Source organism: Diorhabda carinulata, chromosome 12, assembly GCF_026250575.1.
Source record: "Diorhabda carinulata isolate Delta chromosome 12, icDioCari1.1, whole genome shotgun sequence".
In the NCBI taxonomy this organism is placed as follows: Eukaryota; Metazoa; Arthropoda; class Insecta; order Coleoptera; family Chrysomelidae; genus Diorhabda; species Diorhabda carinulata.
The window spans coordinates 217,487-241,901 of NC_079471.1; the positions used below are offsets into that span (position 1 = coordinate 217,487).

The 24,415-nt window shown below is 28.6% G+C and overlaps 1 protein-coding gene across 1 annotated transcript in view; it reads left to right on the forward strand.

Annotated features, from left to right (window-relative positions):
• The window catches only part of LOC130900014 (BDNF/NT-3 growth factors receptor-like), a 40,669-nt gene that overhangs the window by 522 nt on the left and 15,732 nt on the right, over window positions 1–24,415 (forward strand). The window lies entirely within an intron of this gene.

Genomic DNA, 24,415 nt, shown 5'->3' on the forward strand with positions numbered 1-24,415 from the left:
TTAAATATTCTACAAAAGTCGCTTTGTACGACTTCTTTTGAAACAAAAAAATGCGGTATTATCAGTAATAGTTCACAATAGGTCAGGGGACTGCTTTATTATAATAATATACAGGGTGTCCCACAAAGAAATTTGATATTTTAGAAGTTAAACTTTGAACACTTTTCATACAAACCCCGTATAAAATGAAAAATTTTTCGACATAGATTCAAATACGTCTGAGATTGCTAAAAGTAACCGAATAGAAACCATTTTAATACGTTTAAGGGTATCATAGTAAAAAAATAATTTATAAGGGTCTGCAATGGTGAAAATTTTTACAAAAAAATTAATAACTCGAAAAATATGCATTTTTCGAAAAAAGTTTTTATACAAAAAGTCATTAAAATTTTACGTAGATTTCAAAAATGTATTAATATACAGGGTGTTCTATTTAAAATAACAAAGTTACATTCGATTTCAAGTAGAACCGGAAGTCGGCCATCTTTAAAAATATTTTAATTAAAAAGATCGTATCCTAAAACCGAAACGTACAAATTTTCATGATTCTACTATAAGTATTTTGCCATATATACAGATAGTTTTAAATTTTCGTGGGACATCCTGTATATTAACATAATCTTCATCAATTTATATATTCTAATTGCAAAAATATGTCATAACCAACGACGTATATATTAGTGTGGACCAAAAAAAGACAATTAATAACTAAAAAATATTTTTGGTAAATTTTGAACAGGTGCCTATTTTCGATTTTAATGTATTTCAACGAATTATTGTGTAGAAAAAAACGAATAGATATTTTGAAATAATTTTTCGCCAAGTCAATTCGGTTAGAAGTTATTTGCAGTTTGATTTCAACCTAATATTTGATGACGTTCGCAATTTTTTATAGTTTTCTACAAAAAAATGTCTTGAAACCATAAAACTTCATACCGAAAGTTGCGTTTTTAGTGTTCCATGTAGTGAAATTGACAGTTCCGTACTGCAAAACACTCTCGGGACGCTCTGGAGTGACTCTACCCACTTCAATGTTGACAGTTGACAGTTGACAGTTTCACTTCGATGATTTTGCATAATATATTTAATTTTCTTAAATTATTTATTTTATCCGAAGTTTTGGATTTTATGCGTCGTTTAAAAAATGTTGTGGGTTGAAATACCAACACTTTCAATCCTTGTCGTACAAATAACTATTTTTATTATGAATTAAGTTTTTCTTAAATAGTTTTTCGTGAAGAAAAAACACTCGACTCTGGTAGTTTTTTTAGTCGAATTTTAATTAAAAGGTAAATAAGAATAAACGTTTTATCTTCAAAATAAATAATATAGTTATAAACCTAATTTGATTATAACGAGTTTTATGACAACAATAATATCCGTACGTTGATAAATCTAAAACGGAATTATAATTATGTCATCAAAAACACTGCACAGTATACACGTATGGAAATCTAAAACAATTTTCTATCTCTCCTAGAGACGGGATCTTTGAAACACCCTATATAACGTCCAGGTCAGGAGTTAATTCATCGAATTTACTTTAGATTTTTGAAGATGACATAAAACTGACACTTGATTAGAACTCCGGAACCGGAAGACGGGATATTAATGATGGCGGATACATCTCTCCATTTTCCGGTGCAAGGTTTATAAGATGGACGTTATTTTTTTTATTATAGGTACCTACAAACCATTCGCGTCCGGGATAAATGATTTATTATATGAAAATAAAAGGTTAAAGCAAACACTAGTTTATGACGGGTATTTATCACACACTTAAAGAGTCACCAGTCGTTTGTGTCTACATTAGATATCAACCACTATACGGGGTTTATCGAGAAAGTACGTAAACTTTATTTTTACAATACATTCTCACGCGAAAACTTGATGTGGGACAAACCACGTATATATTTTTTTTATGTTCGTTAGGTAAGTTATAAATGTGTTTTTTCTCTGTGCAGATCAACGGTATAAACATATGAAAAAAAAACAATTTTATTGATATTAGGTGTGTCATAAAAACATATTTTATAGTTTGGACATTGAGTAATTTAAGAATTGTGAAAGTGCCGTTAATGAAACATGAAATTTTTTATTATTATTTTTTTCGTTTTATTCGCGTTTAGATGTATTGAATGTTTCAAAACGTTGCGACGAATTGGTGTAAAGATTTAATTTTTTCTTTGAAGTTATTCGTTAATGGTTTTATTTCCTTCGAAATTTCTTTGTACGTAATCACTGTGAAGTGGAGTTGTACGAATTTAACAAAAATTTCTCAAAAATATATTTACAATAAGAAAAAAAATCGAAAATAAGTTAAACGTTTCGTTTTGATCGGATTTTTATGAGAATTGACAAACCCGTTCAACTTTGGAGCGCCGTAATAGGGTTTTAAATGAATGAAATTAAAAAAAATTATAGAGAAAAATTTTCCTCAAAATATCATCTACAAGATTAGTATGAGGTAATTTTTTTGTAAAATGTATATAAAAAAAGTTATGGAACAAAAAAGAAAATTTTTTAAAAAATTTTTCACTTTTTTACTTATAACTTCTTTATTTTTAAATTTAGGACAAAAAGTCATATAGACATATTTGTAGAAAAAATAATTTTCAACAAATCATGTTAAAACGATTTTTTTGTACAATGCATATAAAAAAAGTTATAGGGCAAAAAAGAAAATTTTTATAAAAATTTTTTCACTTTTTTCACTTATAACTTCTTTATTTTTAAATTTAGGACAAAAAGTCATATAGACATATTTGTAGAAAAAATAATTTCCAACAAATCATGTTAAAACGATTTTTTTGTACAATGCATATAAAAAAAGTTATAGAGCAAAAAAGAAAATTTTTTCACTTTTTTTACTTATAACTTCTTTATTTTTAAATTTAGGACAAAAAGTCATATACATATATTTGTAGAAAAAATAATTTCCAACAAATCATGTTACAACGATTTTTTTGTACAATGCATATAAAAAAAGTTATAGGGCAAAAAAGAAAATTTTTATAAAAATTTTTTCACTTTTTTCAATTATAACTTCTTTATTTTTAAATTTAGGACAAAAAGTCATATAGACATATTTGTAGAAAAAATAATTTCCAACAAATCATGTCGCCACGATTTTTTTGTACAATGCATATAAAAAAAGTTATAGAGCAAAAAAGAAAATTTTTATAAAAATTTTCTCACTTTTTTCACTTATAACTTCTTTATTTTTAAATTTAGGACAAAAAGTCATATAAACATATTTGTAGAAAAAATAATTTCCAACAAATTATGTCTGTACGAATTTTTCGTAAGAAGAATAGATTCCGAGATATCGTGAAAAAGGTGTTTGCACCTAACTTAACCTAATCTCACAAACTTAACCTTCTATTGTCCCCGTACACATGTCCCAAAAATAAAATTGCGTCCTCTAAAAAAAATGCAGAGTTCATGTAACATTTCAACGAACTATATATCGTTGAAACTGGTCGGTGTTGTTTGGGACTTTTGTTTCACAGTTGTCGGTAATGACTTTTCATGCGATTAGTTTGTGAGTAGGTCAGGGTTCAAGTATGATACAGGAAAAAGATATCGGTATATTTTAACGGCCTTCTTTATGAACTAATAAATATCGAATAAAAACCGAGGTCGTAACCCGTAACGAAACAGTTGGATACTGAAAATGTCGAGATATCGAATCTAATAACAGCCGTTAAAAAAAAAAAAAAAATAAAATTATTGCCGATTGCTTTTCCAAGTGACATTTAAATAGTCTCTATCGAAATTTACGAATTAATTTTTTTTTTAATTGCTACATTCGAAGCCGAGTCCTGTCCTGTAGACGAAAAAAATAATTTTTTAGGAGCCCACACGAGCATAACAGAAATAAAAATCCATTTGTCCGCGTCAACGAAATAAATCAATGGAATTTTTAAGTTTAATTAAAGGTCGCTACTTGCAAGTGTGGTTTTTTCTTTTTTACCTTCTCGGTGGTATTTTTACTTGTTGTAAGTTGCGAAACATCGTACAAAAACCACGCCTACTTGATTTAATTAATAATCGAGAAATGTTAAAATTACCAATGAGAATAAGAAACCTGCCTGCATAGTGTAAAGGTACATTATTACTTGATAAATAATTTATTAGGTAAATGCCCACCGTAAGTCATAAATTCACTATGTACATATATATATATATACTATCTTGTACAAAGATATGTTAAATGCCACTAGGTGGGCTATATACCAGATCCGTAATCGTTAATTTTGCCTTTCAAGTTACGAATAATGAAATAAATCCAAAATAAAGTGTTTTAATCCATTTTTTAATATTAATTATTAAGGTTTATACATTTTTGCACAAGTTAAAACCAATTCTAGAAAGTTTTTTACAATTTTCGAGCTGATATCGTAGAAAATTGTTCATCAAAAGCTTCTTGAGATTATAAAAAATAAAGTACGGTTGGACGATTACGAAAATTTCAAACAGAAACGAATAAATTCGAAATAAATTGTTTTAATCCTTTTTTAATATTAATTATTAAGGTTTATACATTTTTGCACAAGTTAAAACCAATTCTAGAAAGTTTTTCACAATTTTCGAGCTGATATCGTAGGAAATTGTTCATCAAAAGTTTCTAGAGGTTATAAAAAATAAAGTACGGTTGGACGATTACGAAAATTTCAAACAGAAACGAATAAATTCGAAATAAATTGTTTTAATCCTTTTTTAATATTAATTATTAAGGTTTATACATTTTTGCACAAGTTAAAACCAATTCTAGAAAGTTTTTTACAATTTTCGAGCTGATAATGTAGAAAATTGTTCATCAAAAGTTTCTAGAGGTTATAAAAAATAAAGTACGGTTGGACGATTACGAAATTTCAAACAGAAACGAATAAATTCGAAATAAAGTGTTTTAATCCTTTTTTTAATATTAATTATTAAGGTTTATACATTTTTGCACAAGTTTAAACCAATTTTAGAAAGTTTTTTACAATTTTCGAGCTGATATCGTAGGAAATTGTTCATCAAAAGTTTCTAGAGGTTATAAAAAATAAAGTACGGTTGGACGATTACGAAAATTTGAAACAGAAACGAATAAATTCGAAATAAAGTGTTTTAATCCTTTTTTTAATATTAATTATTAAGGTTTATACATTTTTGCACAAGTTAAAACCAATTCTAGAAAGTTTTTCACAATTTTCGAGCTGATATCGTAGGAAATTGTTCATCAAAAGTTTCTAGAGGTTATAAAAAATAAAGTACGGTTGGACGATTACGAAAATTTGAAACAGAAACGAATAAATTCGAAATAAAGTGTTTTAATCCTTTTTTTAATATTAATTATTAAGGTTTATACATTTTTGCACAAGTTAAAACCAATTCTAGAAAGTTTTTTACAATTTTCGAGCTGATATCGTAGAAAATTGTTCATCAAAAGCTTCTTGAGATTATAAAAAATAAAGTACGGTTGGACGATTACGAAAATTTCAAACAGAAACGAATAAATTCGAAATAAATTGTTTTAATCTTTTTTTTAATATTAATTATTAAGGTTTATACATTTTTGCACAAGTTAAAACCAATTCTAGAAAGTTTTTTACAATTTTCGAGCTGATATCGTAGAAAATTGTTCATTAAAAGCTTCTAGAGGTTATAAAAAATAAAGTACGGTTGGACGATTACGAAAATTTGAAACAGAAACGAATAAATTCGAAATAAATTGTTTTAATCTTTTTTTTAATATTAATTATTAAGGTTTATACATTTTTGCACAAGTTTAAACCAATTTTAGAAAGTTTTTTACAATTTTCGAGCTGATATCGTAGGAAATTGTTCATCAAAAGTTTCTAGAGGTTATAAAAAATAAAGTACGGTTGGACGATTACGAAAATTTGAAACAGAAACGAATAAATTCGAAATAAAGTGTTTTAATCCTTTTTTTAATATTAATTATTAAGGTTTATACATTTTTGCACAAGTTAAAACCAATTCTAGAAAGTTTTTCACAATTTTCGAGCTGATATCGTAGGAAATTGTTCATCAAAAGTTTCTAGAGGTTATAAAAAATAAAGTACGGTTGGACGATTACGAAAATTTCAAACAGAAACGAATAAATTCGAAATAAATTGTTTTAATCTTTTTTTTAATATTAATTATTAAGGTTTATACATTTTTGCACAAGTTAAAACCAATTCTAGAAAGTTTTTTACAATTTTCGAGCTGATATCGTAGAAAATTGTTCATTAAAAGCTTCTAGAGGTTATAAAAAATAAAGTACGGTTGGACGATTACGAAAATTTGAAACAGAAACGAATAAATTCGAAATAAATTGTTTTAATCTTTTTTTTAATATTAATTATTAAGGTTTATACATTTTTGCACAAGTTAAAACCAATTCTAGAAAGTTTTTTTCAATTTTAAAGCTGATATCGTAGAAAATTCTTCATTAAAAGCTTCTAGAGGTTATAAAAAATAAAGTACGGTTGGACGATTACGAAAATTTGAAACAGAAACGAATAAATTCGAAATAAATTGTTTTAATCTTTTTTTTAATATTAATTATTAAGGTTTATACATTTTTGCACAAGTTTAAACCAATTTTAGAAAGTTTTTTACAATTTTCGAGCTGATATCGCAGGAAATTGTTCATCAAAAGTTTCTAGAGGTTATAAAAAATAAAGTACGGTTGGACGATTACGAAAATTTCAAACAGAAACGAATAAATTCGAAATAAATTGTTTTAATCTTTTTTTTTAATATTAATTATTAAGGTTTATACATTTTTGCACAAGTTAAAACCAATTCTAGAAAGTTTTTTACAATTTTCGAGCTGATATCGTAGGAAATTGTTCATCAAAAGCTTCTTGAGATTATAAAAAATAAAGTACGGTTGGACGATTACGAAAATTTCAAACAGAAACGAATAAATTTGAAATAAAGTGTTTTAATCCTTTTTTTAATATTAATTATTAAGGTTTATACATTTTTGCACAAGTTAAAACCAATTTTAGAAAGTTTTTTACAATTTTCGAGCTGATATCGTAGGAAATTGTTCATCAAAAGTTTCTAGAGGTTATAAAAAATAAAGTACGGTTGGACGATTACGAAATTTCAAACAGAAACGAATAAATTCGAAATAAATTGTTTTAATCTTTTTTTTTAATATTAATTATTAAGGTTTATACATTTTTGCACAAGTTTAAACCAATTTTAGAAAGTTTTTTACAATTTTCGAGCTGATATCGTAGGAAATTGTTCATCAAAAGTTTCTAGAGGTTATAAAAAATAAAGTACGGTTGGACGATTACGAAATTTGAAACAGAAACGAATAAATTCGAAATAAATTGTTTTAATCTTTTTTTTTAATATTAATTATTAAGGTTTATACATTTTTGCACAAGTTAAAACCAATTCTAGAAAGTTTTTTACAATTTTCGAGCTGATATCGTAGAAAATTGTTCATCAAAAGTTTCTAGAGGTTATAAAAAATAAAGTACGGTTGGACGATTACGAAATTTGAAACAGAAACGAATAAATTCGAAATAAATTGTTTTAATCTTTTTTTTTAATATTAATTATTAAGGTTTATACATTTTTGCACAAGTTTAAACCAATTTTAGAAAGTTTTTTACAATTTTCGAGCTGATATCGTAGGAAATTGTTCATCAAAAGTTTCTAGAGGTTATAAAAAATAAAGTACGGTTGGACGATTACGAAATTTGAAACAGAAACGAATAAATTCGAAATAAATTGTTTTAATCTTTTTTTTAATATTAATTATTAAGGTTTATACATTTTTGCACAAGTTAAAACCAATTCTAGAAAGTTTTTTACAATTTTCGAGCTGATATCGTAGAAAATTGTTCATCAAAAGCTTCTTGAGATTATAAAAAATAAAGTACGGTTGGACGATTACGAAAATTTCAAACAGAAACGAATAAATTTGAAATAAAGTGTTTTAATCCTTTTTTTAATATTAATTATTAAGGTTTATACATTTTTGCACAAGTTAAAACCAATTTTAGAAAGTTTTTTACAATTTTCGAGCTGATATCGTAGGAAATTGTTCATCAAAAGTTTCTAGAGGTTATAAAAAATAAAGTACGGTTGGACGATTACGAAATTTGAAACAGAAACGAATAAATTCGAAATAAATTGTTTTAATCTTTTTTTTTAATATTAATTATTAAGGTTTATACATTTTTGCACAAGTTAAAACCAATTCTAGAAAGTTTTTTACAATTTTCGAGCTGATATCGTAGGAAATTGTTCATCAAAAGCTTCTTGAGATTATAAAAAATAAAGTACGGTTGGACGATTACGAAAATTTGAAACAGAAACGAATAAATTCGAAATAAATTGTTTTAATCTTTTTTTTAATATTAATTATTAAGGTTTATACATTTTTGCACAAGTTAAAACCAATTCTAGAAAGTTTTTTACAATTTTCGAGCTGATATCGTAGGAAATTGTTCATCAAAAGTTTCTAGAGGTTATAAAAAATAAAGTACGGTTGGACGATTACGAAAATTTCAAACAGAAACGAATAAATTCGAAATAAAGTGTTTTAATCCTTTTTTTTAATATTAATTATTAAGGTTTATACATTTTTGCACAAGTTAAAACCAATTCTAGAAAGTTTTTTACAATTTTCGAGCTGATATCGTAGGAAATTGTTCATCAAAAGTTTCTAGAGGTTATAAAAAATAAAGTACGGTTGGACGATTACGAAATTTGAAACAGAAACGAATAAATTCGAAATAAATTGTTTTAATCTTTTTTTTAATATTAATTATTAAGGTTTATACATTTTTGCACAAGTTAAAACCAATTCTAGAAAGTTTTTTACAATTTTCGAGCTGATATCGTAGAAAATTGTTCATCAAAAGCTTCTTGAGATTATAAAAAATAAAGTACGGTTGGACGATTACGAAAATTTCAAACAGAAACGAATAAATTTGAAATAAAGTGTTTTAATCCTTTTTTTAATATTAATTATTAAGGTTTATACATTTTTGCACAAGTTAAAACCAATTTTAGAAAGTTTTTTACAATTTTCGAGCTGATATCGTAGGAAATTGTTCATCAAAAGTTTCTAGAGGTTATAAAAAATAAAGTACGGTTGGACGATTACGAAATTTGAAACAGAAACGAATAAATTCGAAATAAATTGTTTTAATCTTTTTTTTTAATATTAATTATTAAGGTTTATACATTTTTGCACAAGTTAAAACCAATTCTAGAAAGTTTTTTACAATTTTCGAGCTGATATCGTAGGAAATTGTTCATCAAAAGCTTCTTGAGATTATAAAAAATAAAGTACGGTTGGACGATTACGAAAATTTGAAACAGAAACGAATAAATTCGAAATAAATTGTTTTAATCTTTTTTTTAATATTAATTATTAAGGTTTATACATTTTTGCACAAGTTAAAACCAATTCTAGAAAGTTTTTTACAATTTTCGAGCTGATATCGTAGGAAATTGTTCATCAAAAGTTTCTAGAGGTTATAAAAAATAAAGTACGGTTGGACGATTACGAAATTTGAAACAGAAACGAATAAATTCGAAATAAATTGTTTTAATCTTTTTTTTAATATTAATTATTAAGGTTTATACATTTTTGCACAAGTTAAAACCAATTCTAGAAAGTTTTTTACAATTTTCGAGCTGATATCGTAGAAAATTGTTCATCAAAAGCTTCTTGAGATTATAAAAAATAAAGTACGGTTGGACGATTACGAAAATTTCAAACAGAAACGAATAAATTTGAAATAAAGTGTTTTAATCCTTTTTTTAATATTAATTATTAAGGTTTATACATTTTTGCACAAGTTAAAACCAATTTTAGAAAGTTTTTTACAATTTTCGAGCTGATATCGTAGGAAATTGTTCATCAAAAGTTTCTAGAGGTTATAAAAAATAAAGTACGGTTGGACGATTACGAAATTTGAAACAGAAACGAATAAATTCGAAATAAATTGTTTTAATCTTTTTTTTTAATATTAATTATTAAGGTTTATACATTTTTGCACAAGTTAAAACCAATTCTAGAAAGTTTTTTACAATTTTCGAGCTGATATCGTAGGAAATTGTTCATCAAAAGCTTCTTGAGATTATAAAAAATAAAGTACGGTTGGACGATTACGAAAATTTGAAACAGAAACGAATAAATTCGAAATAAATTGTTTTAATCTTTTTTTTAATATTAATTATTAAGGTTTATACATTTTTGCACAAGTTAAAACCAATTCTAGGAAGTTTTTTACAATTTTCGAGCTGATATCGTAGGAAATTGTTCATCAAAAGTTTCTAGAGGTTATAAAAAATAAAGTACGGTTGGACGATTACGAAAATTTGAAACAGAAACGAATAAATTCGAAATAAAGTGTTTTAATCCTTTTTTTAATATTAATTATTAAGGTTTATACATTTTTGCATAAGTTAAAACCAATTCTAGAAAGTTTTTTACAATTTTCGAGCTGATATCGTAGGAAATTGTTCATCAAAAGTTTCTAGAGGTTATAAAAAATAAAGTACGGTTGGACGATTACTAAAATTTCAAACAGAAACGAATAAATTCGAAATAAAGTGTTTTAATCCTTTTTTTAATATTAATAATTAAGGTTTATACATTTTTGCACAAGTTAAAACCAATTTTAGAAAGTTTTTTTCTATTTTCAAGCTGATTTCGTAGAAAATTCTTCATCAAAATTTTCTCGAAGTGATAAAAATAAAGTACGGTTGGTCGATTACGAAAATTGAAATTGCGTGAGCGTGAGCAAATGTCGAAAACTCATTCGCAAACCTAAAAATAAGATATTTCGAAAAACAATAGAAATCTCTTAGTTTGAACTAGAAATGCCGTTTATTTATCTAATCTATTGGTGATATTTCACTGGTGCCAGTCGTCCTGCTTCCTTCTTTCGAATATTTAACATCATTATCGACATTCGAAGACATTTAAAGAAAAAATAAGGTTATCTTCATACAACTATTCATTACTTTTTGTTCTAGAACTTAATCTTTGGATTCTCCGACGATTTTTCGCATACAAGTACAAATTTTCAATTAAAACCGGTATATAGTGGTGATTGGTGCTCAAAAGCATGCGCAGATGTAGTTCACTTGATTATTTCATGCATTATCGATCCGGCGCCTTTTTTAATTGCATGCAAGTTGCAATTCCGGAAAAAATTACACACACACAAGTGCACAAGTAAAAAAAACCGTCACCTGTCAGATATTTCTTCTTCTTTTTTCTTTAATAAAAGGTCTGTTCCTTCTTCGATATCATCCACATACTTGATCGTGTTCGACATGTACAACGTGTTCTAATTAAAGATTTATCATCTATTATCCGACCTGTATGTTATTTCCATTGTTTTTTTACGTTATAATACCCATTAGTTAATGTTATTTTGAATTCTGTGGTCTCCAAGATGATATTTGTGGTCCGATTGTAAATTTACGCTTTTGTTACTTGTCTTAACCATACGTGTAATGGGCTCGATACTGTACGGTGCGAAAAAAATGCACAATCATTCGTTAAATTGAACTAGAAGGTTTAATTAAATGGACGGATGGGTCTAATTTAGTACTATTTGTTCTAATAAATATTTATTTGATACTATTGAGTGCAATAATCATTGTTTTGTGTATAAAACCGGCGATGGGGTTAAATTAAAACGTCCAGACCGAATTTAACGTATCATTAACTGTTTTTACCAAATATAATTGTTTTTTTTTTGTTTAAATGCCTAAAAAAATTATGATAATTTATTTAAGACGCCATTTTCTACAATAGATAAATTGAATCGTGAGTCGTGACTTTTTAATGAAACCGTACACTTAACCAGTGCTTCTTATAACAAAGACTTTTATTAATTCCGTGTCGGTCTTATGATTAATGGACTATGGATAAATTATAATTCCACCGATTTATCTTTCCAGCGTTGGTTAATTAAAAACACCTGTAATATATTATTCGGTAATTATTTCGAATTATTTCTCAAACCCACGACTTCTGATAGAAAGTCATGTTGCTCGCATTAACGTCCCCGATATTTTATTTCAAGGTAACCATCCGTTTTCGAAATTATTGTAAATAAAATAAAATAAATTTCGAAATTTTCCATCGAATACTTTTCGAGTTATTTGCGTTGGAATTTGTCGATTTTTAGACGGAAAAAAACGCGTTTTCCGATGGTTTTTCGCGAATAAATTATACAGGAAGATTATAGCTTATAAAAAATTCGAAAAAATCGCGTATTTTTGATATTTGTAGACCCAATACAAACGGAATTATTGCTGGTTAAAAGTTGATTGGTATTTTCAAACCGCAAAATGCAATAACCAAAAACCAATCGATTTTTCGTGGAAAACTCATCGAACCTTTTTTAAAGTATTTTGAAAAACCTTTATTTTCATTTATTACACAAGTTCCTAGCGTCGAAACTTGTTTTTTTGAAAAAAATTGAGCTTGAAGTGAGAAAATCATTTTCGCATTTTTTTCAAAATAACTCGAAAACCATTAATGATACGTAAAATTTTGTAAAGTACAAAAAAGAAGGTTTTTCTTTTCTGAAAATAATGCTGTTTTATTTTTTTTTCGTATCGTAAAAATTGAGTGAGATATAGAAGTTTAAAATTTGTCATTTACCTTTTTTGAACCTTTTTTAGCATAAACCTTTATAAAAATGATAAAAATTAGATCTGAAAAAGAATTTAATTTAGATGAGTTTATAGCTTTAAAAAAAACCTACAAAATGTTTATTTTAAAGTTTGAATTGGTTATAAATTAAGCGAGATATAAGGAAAAAACCAAAAGGATTCAATATATTGTATATAGTTAAACTTTTCGTCCCTTAAAAAGAAAAATCAGCCCTCGGTAAAGGGTATATTCCGAAATAGAATGTAATTAAAACCGAAATACAAATTTTTGATACTGATTTACACTCAAAACCCAAATAGTAACGACCTTGAGTCGAATATTAAAAACCATCGATTGTAAATTTGATTTTTGACAAGCCGTTGATGTGTCAAATGTCAATTATTGACAACTATCAGTCGTCTCTGCTTTCGATGCATAAAATACAAATTAACTCGTGCGTGCGTGCATCAGAAAAATCCGTAATTATAAATACAGCATCGCAGATACTGTTTCAACTAGTAATTTTGTCGGAAACGGAATTAAAATTTCGTTTTCAGTATCGCTAATTCGTTTTTAATGATTAACGAATAATAATTTAGACTAAATTACCTTTTTTTTTTTTGTTTATTCTACTCGATTTTTTTAAAAAAATAATTGGTTAACGCGAAACCGATACACCTGTCACAAATACGTGGAATAATAGTTATTTATGTAACTAGTGAGTAAAGTAATATTTTATTTCACGACTAGGACGGTTTGACGTGTCCTTAAACGACTTTAATTGATTTTTTTTACCCTTTAAACACCAATTTTCAGTATTATTTTAAAAAAAAAGTCTATTTTGAAAGCTATTTTTTGTTCTATCGATGATTTTTTCTTTCGAATCTACCATTAATTTTAAATATTCAGCCACAAATCGCATTCGGGTGATTAAATTCGGTATAAAAACTGTAAAATGTATTTATATGAAAAATAATATCCTTTTTGTAAAAATAATTGTAACGTCACTGACTTATACCGCGGTTTCAGTCGCTATTTGGTGGGGTATCTATTTCCATAACATCGAAAACTGTCAACTGTCATCCCGTATCTTCAGACTTCATTAATCATTTTTTTCTTGTCGAGACCCGAACAAGTTGTAACTAAATAATCGATTCTCGAGTCGATAAAAAAAGCGATATAACAAAAAAAAGGTATTAATAGTACGAGGCGAATGAAAAATTGTATTTTCATCGATAACTGAACGCGACGAATCGAATCTGATTAAGATCAACAATCACCTGATTCAACCTATATCTGAATGGCGCGTTTCGTTATTTTGACTCGTGACCTTGACCTTGAGGTATTTGGGATGTGAGATCGCCAATATCGTATACCGATCCGTAAATAAATAGAAATAAGAATGAAAAACGTAATTAATCGAAAATCGAACGTATAAAAAACGAGAAGTATTTAAAATTAGTTTCTAAACTAATTTATATTTATGGAAATTTTCCATGAATACATCGGACTTTGTTAATCAACAATAGAAAGTATTTACGACATTTGAATATTTATTATTTAACGACTTTTAGATAAAATATATCTCGGTAATTAACTTGTACACATTATCATAACTAATAACAACAAACGATTTGAATAAAATCGAGTAATTATAAAAATAACAAGAAAATTAGTAATTTCGTTATATAAATATTATTTGACAAAATTTGTTTTTATTATGATAAACGCCCCGAAGTTATCGGATGGTGTACCGGGGTTAAGATAAAGTTTTAAATATATTTCGACTACCCTAACCTAAAAATATCGGATTAACATATTAAATAAATATAAACTCGAGTTTTGGGGAATCACTGATTGTGGATATTAAACTAAAAACGACATTTTGAACATAGTTTCAATTTTTGCGTGAAAATTTTAGCACAAATAATCGAAGGGTCGGTTTCCAGGGGTAGAAACGATCACAAAATATGACAACAACCCCAATAATTCGATCAGTTTCGATATTTAGGGGTAGAAACGATCATAAAATATGATAACAACCCCAATAACTCGATCAATTCCGATCTTCAGGGGTAGAAACGATCATAAAATATGATAACAACCCCAATAATTCGATCAGTTTCGATATTTAGGGGTAGAAACGATCATAACGTGACAACAATCCCAATAACTCGATCAGTGTCGGTGTCCAGGGGTAGAAACGATCACAAAATATGACAACAACCCCAATAATTCGATCAGTTTCGATATTTGGGGTAGAAACGATCATAAAATATGATAACAACCCCAATAACTCGATCAATTCCGATCTTCAGGGGTAGAAACGATCATAAAATATGATAACAACCCCAATAATTCGATCAGTTTCGATATTTAGGGGTAGAAACGATCATAACGTGACAACAATCCCAATAACTCGATCAGTGTCGGTGTCCAGGGGTAGAAACGATCACAAAATATGACAACAACCCCAATAATTCGATCAGTTTCGATATTTGGGGTAGAAACGATCATAAAATATGACAACAACCCCAATAACTCGATCAATTCCGATCTTCAGGGGTAGAAACGATCATAAAATATGATAACAACCCCAATAATTCGATCAGTTTCGATATTTAGGGGTAGAAACGATCATAACGTGACAACAATCCCAATAACTCGATCAGTGTCGGTGTCCAGGGGTAGAAACGATCACAAAATATGACAACAACCCCAATAACTCGATCAGTGTCGGTGTCCAGGGGTAGAAACGATCACAAAATATGACAACAACCCCAATAATTCGATCAGTTTCGATATTTGGGGTAGAAACGATCATAAAATATGATAACAACCCCAATAACTCGATCAATTCCGATCTTCAGGGGTAGAAACGATCATAAAATATGATAACAACCCCAATAATTCGATCAGTTTCGATATTTAGGGGTAGAAACGATCATAACGTGACAACAATCCCAATAACTCGATCAGTGTCGGTGTCCAGGGGTAGAAACGATCACAAAATATGACAACAACCCCAATAATTCGATCAGTTTCGATATTTGGGGTAGAAACGATCATAAAATATGACAACAACCCCAATAACTCGATCAATTCCGATCTTCAGGGGTAGAAACGATCATAAAATATGATAACAACCCCAATAATTCGATCAGTTTCGATATTTAGGGGTAGAAACGATCATAACGTGACAACAATCCCAATAACTCGATCAGTGTCGGTGTCCAGGGGTAGAAACGATCACAAAATATGACAACAACCCCAATAACTCGATCAGTGTCGGTGTCCAGGGGTAGAAACGATCACAAAATATGACAACAACCCCAATAATTCGATCAGTTTCGATATTTGGGGTAGAAACGATCATAAAATATGATAACAACCCCAATAACTCGATCAATTCCGATCTTCAGGGGTAGAAACGATCATAAAATATGATAACAACCCCAATAATTCGATCAGTTTCGATATTTAGGGGTAGAAACGATCATAACGTGACAACAATCCCAATAACTCGATCAGTGTCGGTGTCCAGGGGTAGAAACGATCACAAAATATGACAACAACCCCAATAATTCGATCAGTTTCGATATTTGGGGTAGAAACGATCATAAAATATGACAACAACCCCAATAACTCGATCAATTCCGATCTTCAGGGGTAGAAACGATCATAAAATATGATAACAACCCCAATAATTCGATCAGTTTCGATATTTAGGGGTAGAAACGATCATAACGTGACAACAATCCCAATAACTCGATCAGTGTCGGTGTCCAGGGGTAGAAACGATCACAAAATATGACAACAACCCCAATAACTCGATCAGTGTCGGTGTCCAGGGGTAGAAACGATCACAAAATATGACAACAACCCCAATAATTCGATCAGTTTCGATATTTGGGGTAGAAACGATCATAAAATATGATAACAACCCCAATAACTCGATCAATTCCGATCTTCAGGGGTAGAAACGATCATAAAATATGATAACAACCCCAATAATTCGATCAGTTTCGATATTTAGGGGTAGAAACGATCATAACGTGACAACAATCCCAATAACTCGATCAGTGTCGGTGTCCAGGGGTAGAAACGATCACAAAATATGACAACAACCCCAATAATTCGATCAGTTTCGATATTTGGGGTAGAAACGATCATAAAATATGACAACAACCCCAATAACTCGATCAATTCCGATCTTCAGGGGTAGAAACGATCATAAAATATGATAACAACCCCAATAATTCGATCAGTTTCGATATTTAGGGGTAGAAACGATCATAACGTGACAACAATCCCAATAACTCGATCAGTGTCGGTGTCCAGGGGTAGAAACGATCACAAAATATGACAACAACCCCAATAATTCGATCAGTTTCGATATTTGGGGTACAAACGTTCATAAAATATGACAACAACCCCAATAACTTGATCAATTTCAATCTCCAAGGGTAGAAACGATCATAAAATATGACAACAACCCCAATAATTCGATCAGTTTCGATATTTAGGGGTTTTAGGGGTAGAAACGATCATAACGTGACAACAACCCCAATAACTCGATCAGTGTCGGTTTCCAGGGGTAGAAACGATAATTGTTTTGAAAATAACAAAATTAGCTTCATTTAAATGGCTGTCACTTTTGTCTGACAGATCGAAATGTCATGAAATTTGACATATAGTTTTTTAAAAGTTGGTACTTCATATACGTCATATGGATTCGACGATAGCAGCGCCATCTGTGTGTCAGTGACACGACTTATTTTATCATTTCGTAACAAAATCTTGAAATTTACTTATTATTCACAGTTTCTTGATGAAATAATAAATAAATAAAACAAATTTTATGGTTATTTCAATTTCGGTCTAATTCTCCAACATTTTTCTGTGTGTATAATACTTTAATAATTATAATTTCTTTTTTTTAATTTGTAACGTTACAACAACGAATAGAATACGATGAAATTTTTGTTTTTTGCATTTTTTCTCCACTTTACCCTAATAATCGACGTTTCAAAGGATTCCACAAGTTGAATTAGATATAGGAAAATTCGAAACTTTTAATAAATGAATCATGGAAAATTCTAAGGTTTCTTATCTCGAATGACGTTTCAAATTACTGCAGTTTTCGGAAGAATCAAATAACCTTTGCTTTATAAATATAAATAATTGTATACGGCTTTAATTTAATTCATTTCTGAAAGCGTTTCAACCAATTTTCCATACCGATTGAGCTACTTCCAAAACAACGTTAATCTAGTATTCATTTTTGACGTGTCGGTAAAGAAGAAATCCTCAGATACCGATACATTAATTTGACGTTTAGACTGTCGAAAAACGTTCGTATTTGAACTGATGTGTGCAACATCGCCATTGTCGTCTGGAAAAACGATAGATAACAACAGTTAACAGTTAATTGTTGATTGTTAGTACGAATTTTCGACGTATTAATCAGTAATCGCTTTCTATTGTTTAGTATGTAAATCTTCGAGGTTAGTCGTCGGTTCAGATGGATTCCAAAGTGTTTTACACTCTGTTTTTAGTACAGACAATATTACAATTAGACCCAAGACATAAACAGACACGTTTTGCATTATTCCGAACTAAATAATCCAATAAAAGATTCAGATTATCGTCCAGAGTAAAATTTACTTTCTTAGTACACAAATTTGAAGATTAAAAAAAAATTAATTGTACGCGAATGGTATATAAAATTACGGTCCTGTTTTATCTACGACATGTGCTAGGTGTCATAAGGAGTTGGCAGGTACTAACGAGTGCAATGTGTACCTCATCTTTTGAACGTCATCTTATAATAATATTGATCCTATACTTAACTTTTTTTTAACTTTCTAAAAAAAAAAAGAAAATTAGTGTTGAAATAGCCAAGGTGGATTTTGTTGAATAAAAATATCAGGATCTGTCGGCTGTTAAGGTACTGGAGAACCAAATTTTTAATGGGAAACTATACAGAATCGTAATTTTTCGTTTTTAATTGATTTTCCACGAATAACTCGAAAACTATTGATTTTATCAGGAAAAGTGTGAAGAGCAATAATAAAGGTTATAAAAAAACGAACAGATTGATGCTTTTAAATTGTTTTGAGACCTAATACAAACCGAGTTATGATTTATTGAAGATTGGATGTATTATTCGAACGAAATTTTTTTAAAAGTTGTTAACGGAAAAACTACCAATTTTTCGTGAAAATTCCATAGGATCTTTTTTAAAGTGCTTTTAAAAAGCTTCAAAATAAGGGTTAGTACACCCCTCTAGCATGAAAATTGAGAGAGTTATGGCCGAAGTAAAATCGATTTGTAAATCACATTATTCGATTGAAATTTTTTCAAAATTAAAAGTCGATAACGGAAAAACTATCAATTTTTCGTGAAAATTGCGTAGAATCTTTTTTAAAGTACTTTTAAAAAGCTTCGAAATAAGGGTTAGTACACCCCTCTAGCATGAAAATTGAGAGAGTTATGGCCGAAGTAAAATCGATTTGTAAATCACATTATTCGATTGAAATTTTTTCAAAATTAAAAGTCGATAACGGAAAAACTATCAATTTTTCGTGAAAATTGCATAGAATCTTTTTTATAGTAATTTTAAAAAGCTTCGAAATAAGGGTTAGTACACCCCTCTAGCATGAAAATTGAGAGAGTTATGGCCGAAATAAAATCGATTTGTAAATTACATTATTCGATTGAAATTTTTTCAAAATTAAAAGTCGATAACGGAAAAACTATCAATTTTTCGTGAAAATTGCGTAGAATCTTTTTTAAAGTACTTTTAAAAAGCTTCGAAATAAGGGTTAGTACACCCCTCTAGCATGAAAATTGAGAGAGTTATGGCCGAAGTAAAATCGATTTGTAAATTACATTATTCGAACGAAATTTTTTTAAAATTAAAAGTCGATAACGGAAAAACTATCAATTTTTCGTGAAAATTGCATAGAATCTTTTTTATAGTAATTTTAAAAAGCTTCGAAATAAGGGTTAGTACACCCCTCTAGCATGAAAATTGAGAGAGTTATGGCCGAAATAAAATCGATTTGTAAATTACATTATTCGATTGAAATTTTTTCAAAATTAAAAGTCGATAACGGAAAAACTATCAATTTTTCGTGAAAATTGCGTAGAATCTTTTTTAAAGTACTTTTAAAAAGCTTCGAAATAAGGGTTAGTACACCCCTCTAGCATGAAAATTGAGAGAGTTATGGCCGAAGTAAAATCGATTTGTAAATCACATTATTCGATTGAAATTTTTTCAAAATTAAAAGTCGATAACGGAAAAACTATCAATTTTTCGTGAAAATTGCATAGAATCTTTTTTATAGTAATTTTAAAAAGCTTCGAAATAAGGGTTAGTACACCCCTCTAGCATGAAAATTGAGAGAGTTATGGCCGAAATAAAATCGATTTGTAAATTACATTATTCGATTGAAATTTTTTCAAAATTAAAAGTCGATAACGGAAAAACTATCAATTTTTCGTGAAAATTGCATAGAATCTTTTTTATAGTAATTTTAAAAAGCTTCGAAATAAGGGTTAGTACACCCCTCTAGCATGAAAATTGAGAGAGTTATGGCCGAAATAAAATCGATTTGTAAATTACATTATTCGATTGAAATTTTTTCAAAATTAAAAGTCGATAACGGAAAAACTATCAATTTTTCGTGAAAATTGCATAGAATCTTTTTTATAGTAATTTTAAAAAGCTTCGAAATAAGGGTTAGTACACCCCTCTAGCATGAAAATTGAGAGAGTTATGGCCGAAATAAAATCGATTTGTAAATCACATTATTCGATTGAAATTTTTTCAAAATTAAAAGTCGATAACGGAAAAACTATCAATTTTTCGTGAAAATTGCATAGAATCTTTTTTATAGTAATTTTAAAAAGCTTCGAAATAAGGGTTAGTACACCCCTCTAGCATGAAAATTGAGAGAGTTATGGCCGAAGTAAAATCGATTTGTAAATCACATTATTCGATTGAAATTTTTTCAAAATTAAAAGTCGATAACGGAAAAACTATCAATTTTTCGTGAAAATTGCATAGAATCTTTTTTATAGTAATTTTAAAAAGCTTCGAAATAAGGGTTAGTACACCCCTCTAGCATGAAAATTGAGAGAGTTATGGCCGAAATAAAATCGATTTGTAAATTACATTATTCGATTGAAATTTTTTCAAAATTAAAAGTCGATAACGGAAAAACTATCAATTTTTCGTGAAAATTGCATAGAATCTTTTTTATAGTAATTTTAAAAAGCTTCGAAATAAGGGTTAGTACACCCCTCTAGCATGAAAATTGAGAGAGTTATGGCCGAAATAAAATCGATTTGTAAATTACATTATTCGATTGAAATTTTTTCAAAATTAAAAGTCGATAACGGAAAAACTATCAATTTTTCGTGAAAATTGCGTAGAATCTTTTTTAAAGTGCTTTTAAAAAGCTTCGAAATAAGGGTTAGTACACCCCTCTAGCATGAAAATTGAGAGAGTTATGGCCGAAATAAAATCGATTTATAAATTACATTATTCGAACGAAATTTTTTTAAAATTAAAGGTCGATAACGGAAAAACTATCAATTTTTCGTGAAAATTGCATAGAATCTTTTTTATAGTAATTTTAAAAAGCTTCGAAATAAGGGTTAGTACACCCCTCTAGCATGAAAATTGAGAGAGTTATGGCCGAAATAAAATCGATTTATAAATTACATTATTCGAACGAAATTTTTTTAAAATTAAAGGTCGATAACGGAAAAACTACCAATTTTTCGTGAAAATTGCATAGAATCTTTTTTATAGTAATTTTAAAAAGCTTCGAAATAAGGGTTAGTACACCCCTCTAGCATGAAAATTGAGAGAGTTATGGCCGAAATAAAATCGATTTGTAAATTACATTATTCGAACGAAATTTTTTTAAAATTAAAAGTCGATAACGGAAAAACTATCAATTTTTCGTGAAAATTGCGTAGAATCTTTTTTAAAGTACTTTTAAAAAGCTTCGAAATAAGGGTTAGTACACCCCTCTAGCATGAAAATTGAGAGAGTTATGGCCGAAATAAAATCGATTTATAAATTACATTATTCGAACGAAATTTTTTCAAAATTAAAAGTCGATAACGGAAAAACTATCAATTTTTCGTGAAAATTGCGTAGAATCTTTTTTAAAGTGCTTTTAAAAAGCTTCGAAATAAGGGTTAGTACACCCCTCTAGCATGAAAATTGAGAGAGTTATGGCCGAAGTAAAATCGATTTGTAAATCACATTATTCGATTGAAATTTTTTCAAAATTAAAAGTCGATAACGGAAAAACTATCAATTTTTCGTGAAAATTGCGTAGAATCTTTTTTTTAAAGTGCTTTTAAAAAGCTTCGAAATAAGGGTTAGTACACCCCTCTAGCATGAAAATTGAGAGAGTTATGGCCGAAATAAAATCGATTTATAAATTACATTATTCGAACGAAATTTTTTTAAAATTAAAAGTCGATAACGGAAAAACTATCAATTTTTCGTGAAAATTTCATAGAATCTTTTTTATAGTACTTTTAAAAAGCTTCGAAATAAGGGTTAGTACACCCCTCTAGCATGAAAATTGAGAGAGTTATGGCCGAAGTAAAATCGATTTGTAAATTACATAAATTTTTAAAAATTTCTTTTTTCCAAAATTTCCGATAAACTATAGGATATACGTAAAAATTAGTGAAGAACAAAAAGTTAGTATTTTTTCAAACAAACATTTCCCTTTTTTTAAATTTTTTCTAACTTATAAAATAACTGAGATACGACCTTACGAAACTTGCCCTACTATATGACAGGTACCATTTCCGAACCCTTTAAACGTTGCCCTTTCAAAAATACATTTTTTTCGAAACAAGGGATGATTTTTAGGGGCTGAAAGTTATTAATACGAAATATTCGATTTAATACAGATTATCATCCCTTTATGAGGTACGCAATACATCAAAAAGGGTTGAAAAGTTCTAAAAACCGTATTTAAGTAGTAAACATTATTTGTTCAACCCTTAAAACTATTTTTCTACTCATTAAATACTTATACTTGTAGTTTACGCAATTTTTACCCCTAAGAGTTATTTTCACATATCGAAATGGGGTAGAAAAGGTTAAGACGAGTTCAATTCCAAATTTTCACCTGGACTATCGTATAAAATTAATTCCAACTTCCCTTAGTTACAAAAAATTATCTTTATAAGCATCAACAATATGTTTTAGTTAATAAACCGTCAGATTTTTCGAAAACGAAACGTTTTAATCGCCCAAATGGTGTTTGTTTTATGGCAACCACTCAAAACCTCCACTCTGTTATCTCTCGTTATTTGAAATATTCTATCAGAATTATAGGAATATAGTAAACCCGTAACCTTGTACATCGCTTTGATTATAATGCGAAATTATATTGCGAAAAATTATTTATCATTGGAGTTAATCAATATTTTTATATTTTGCTATGTAAACTTAATAAACCATAAGGTAATTCTGGCTGTACGCGTATCTTATCTACTTCAAATATATCCAGGCGCAATTAAATGTCCTTCACACGTACCGAAAATAAAAAAATTAAAAAAAAAAACGATTTTTTACAACGAAATATCTACAATAATACATTTTTTTACGTATTTAATCCTATTTTCGATGAATTTTTATCCGATTTACGTTTGGCAACGGTGTACACACGAATAAGCTTTTCTTAAAACATCTTATTCACCCAATTCCATCACAATATTGACATTTTTAAGCCCAATAACAAACTTTTTTCTAATAAATTTCAATCATGGAAGTAAACAGCTGATTTACGTCAAACAGCGTACAGTCATTTTTGTCGTATTTACCTAGTGACGGCGGTAGTTGCTCGACAAAGTTTGAAGACGCCATGTTGTTTAGTATTTGTTGTAAACAAAAGACGATCAAAACAATTGACTGAAAAGGGAGAAAGTTAAAGTGACAGTTGACAGTTAGATTGTTTGCATTTGAAGTTATTTTTAATAACGTGAATGTCGGTGTTGCCAAAGTTGTTATTTATCATCGGTATTAGAAACGAAATAAAAACACGACGTACGGAAACAAATTCACAGTTGTTTGTTAATTTGTGTTAATGAGTAAAGATTTGTAAATGTTTGAATATTCGACAAGTGATTAAATACAACTGGCGTAGCTATTTTAGTTAACGGTATATAAACAGATCGTTTTTACAAAACCATTGTTGTATATGACGGAATGCCAACTTAGAATTAGAATAAAAAATAAATTCTAACAACGGATAAAGTAAATAGGGAGCATTTCCTATTTACCCAGACTATTTATTCGACAGTTTAAATTTACGAGTTAGCCTTCAAATAAATAAAGCCCACACGTGGATTTCGTTTTTTGTTATGAAAAAAAGAAATTTTTGGTAGTAAATAACAAATCGACTCGAAACCGTAGACGGAAATCGCGGAAAACCGAATTTCCGATTACTGGATTTGCAAAATTTTGCAAAAAAAACCAAAACTTACTCAAAGTCAAGACTTTTGCAGTATTACTTACCATTTTCGATATGTAGGGGTGTGTTTTTAGACTAAAATCCTTCAAATCTACCCAAGAAGTTTTTTCTTAACATATTAAAGTCGTAAATAAAAAAAAAACTATGATTATTTTTCAATACATTCTTTATTTATTTCAACTTACTTTTTTGAACGTCTGACTGAAAATATAAAGTTTGAATTACTACCTAGTGACAAATTTAA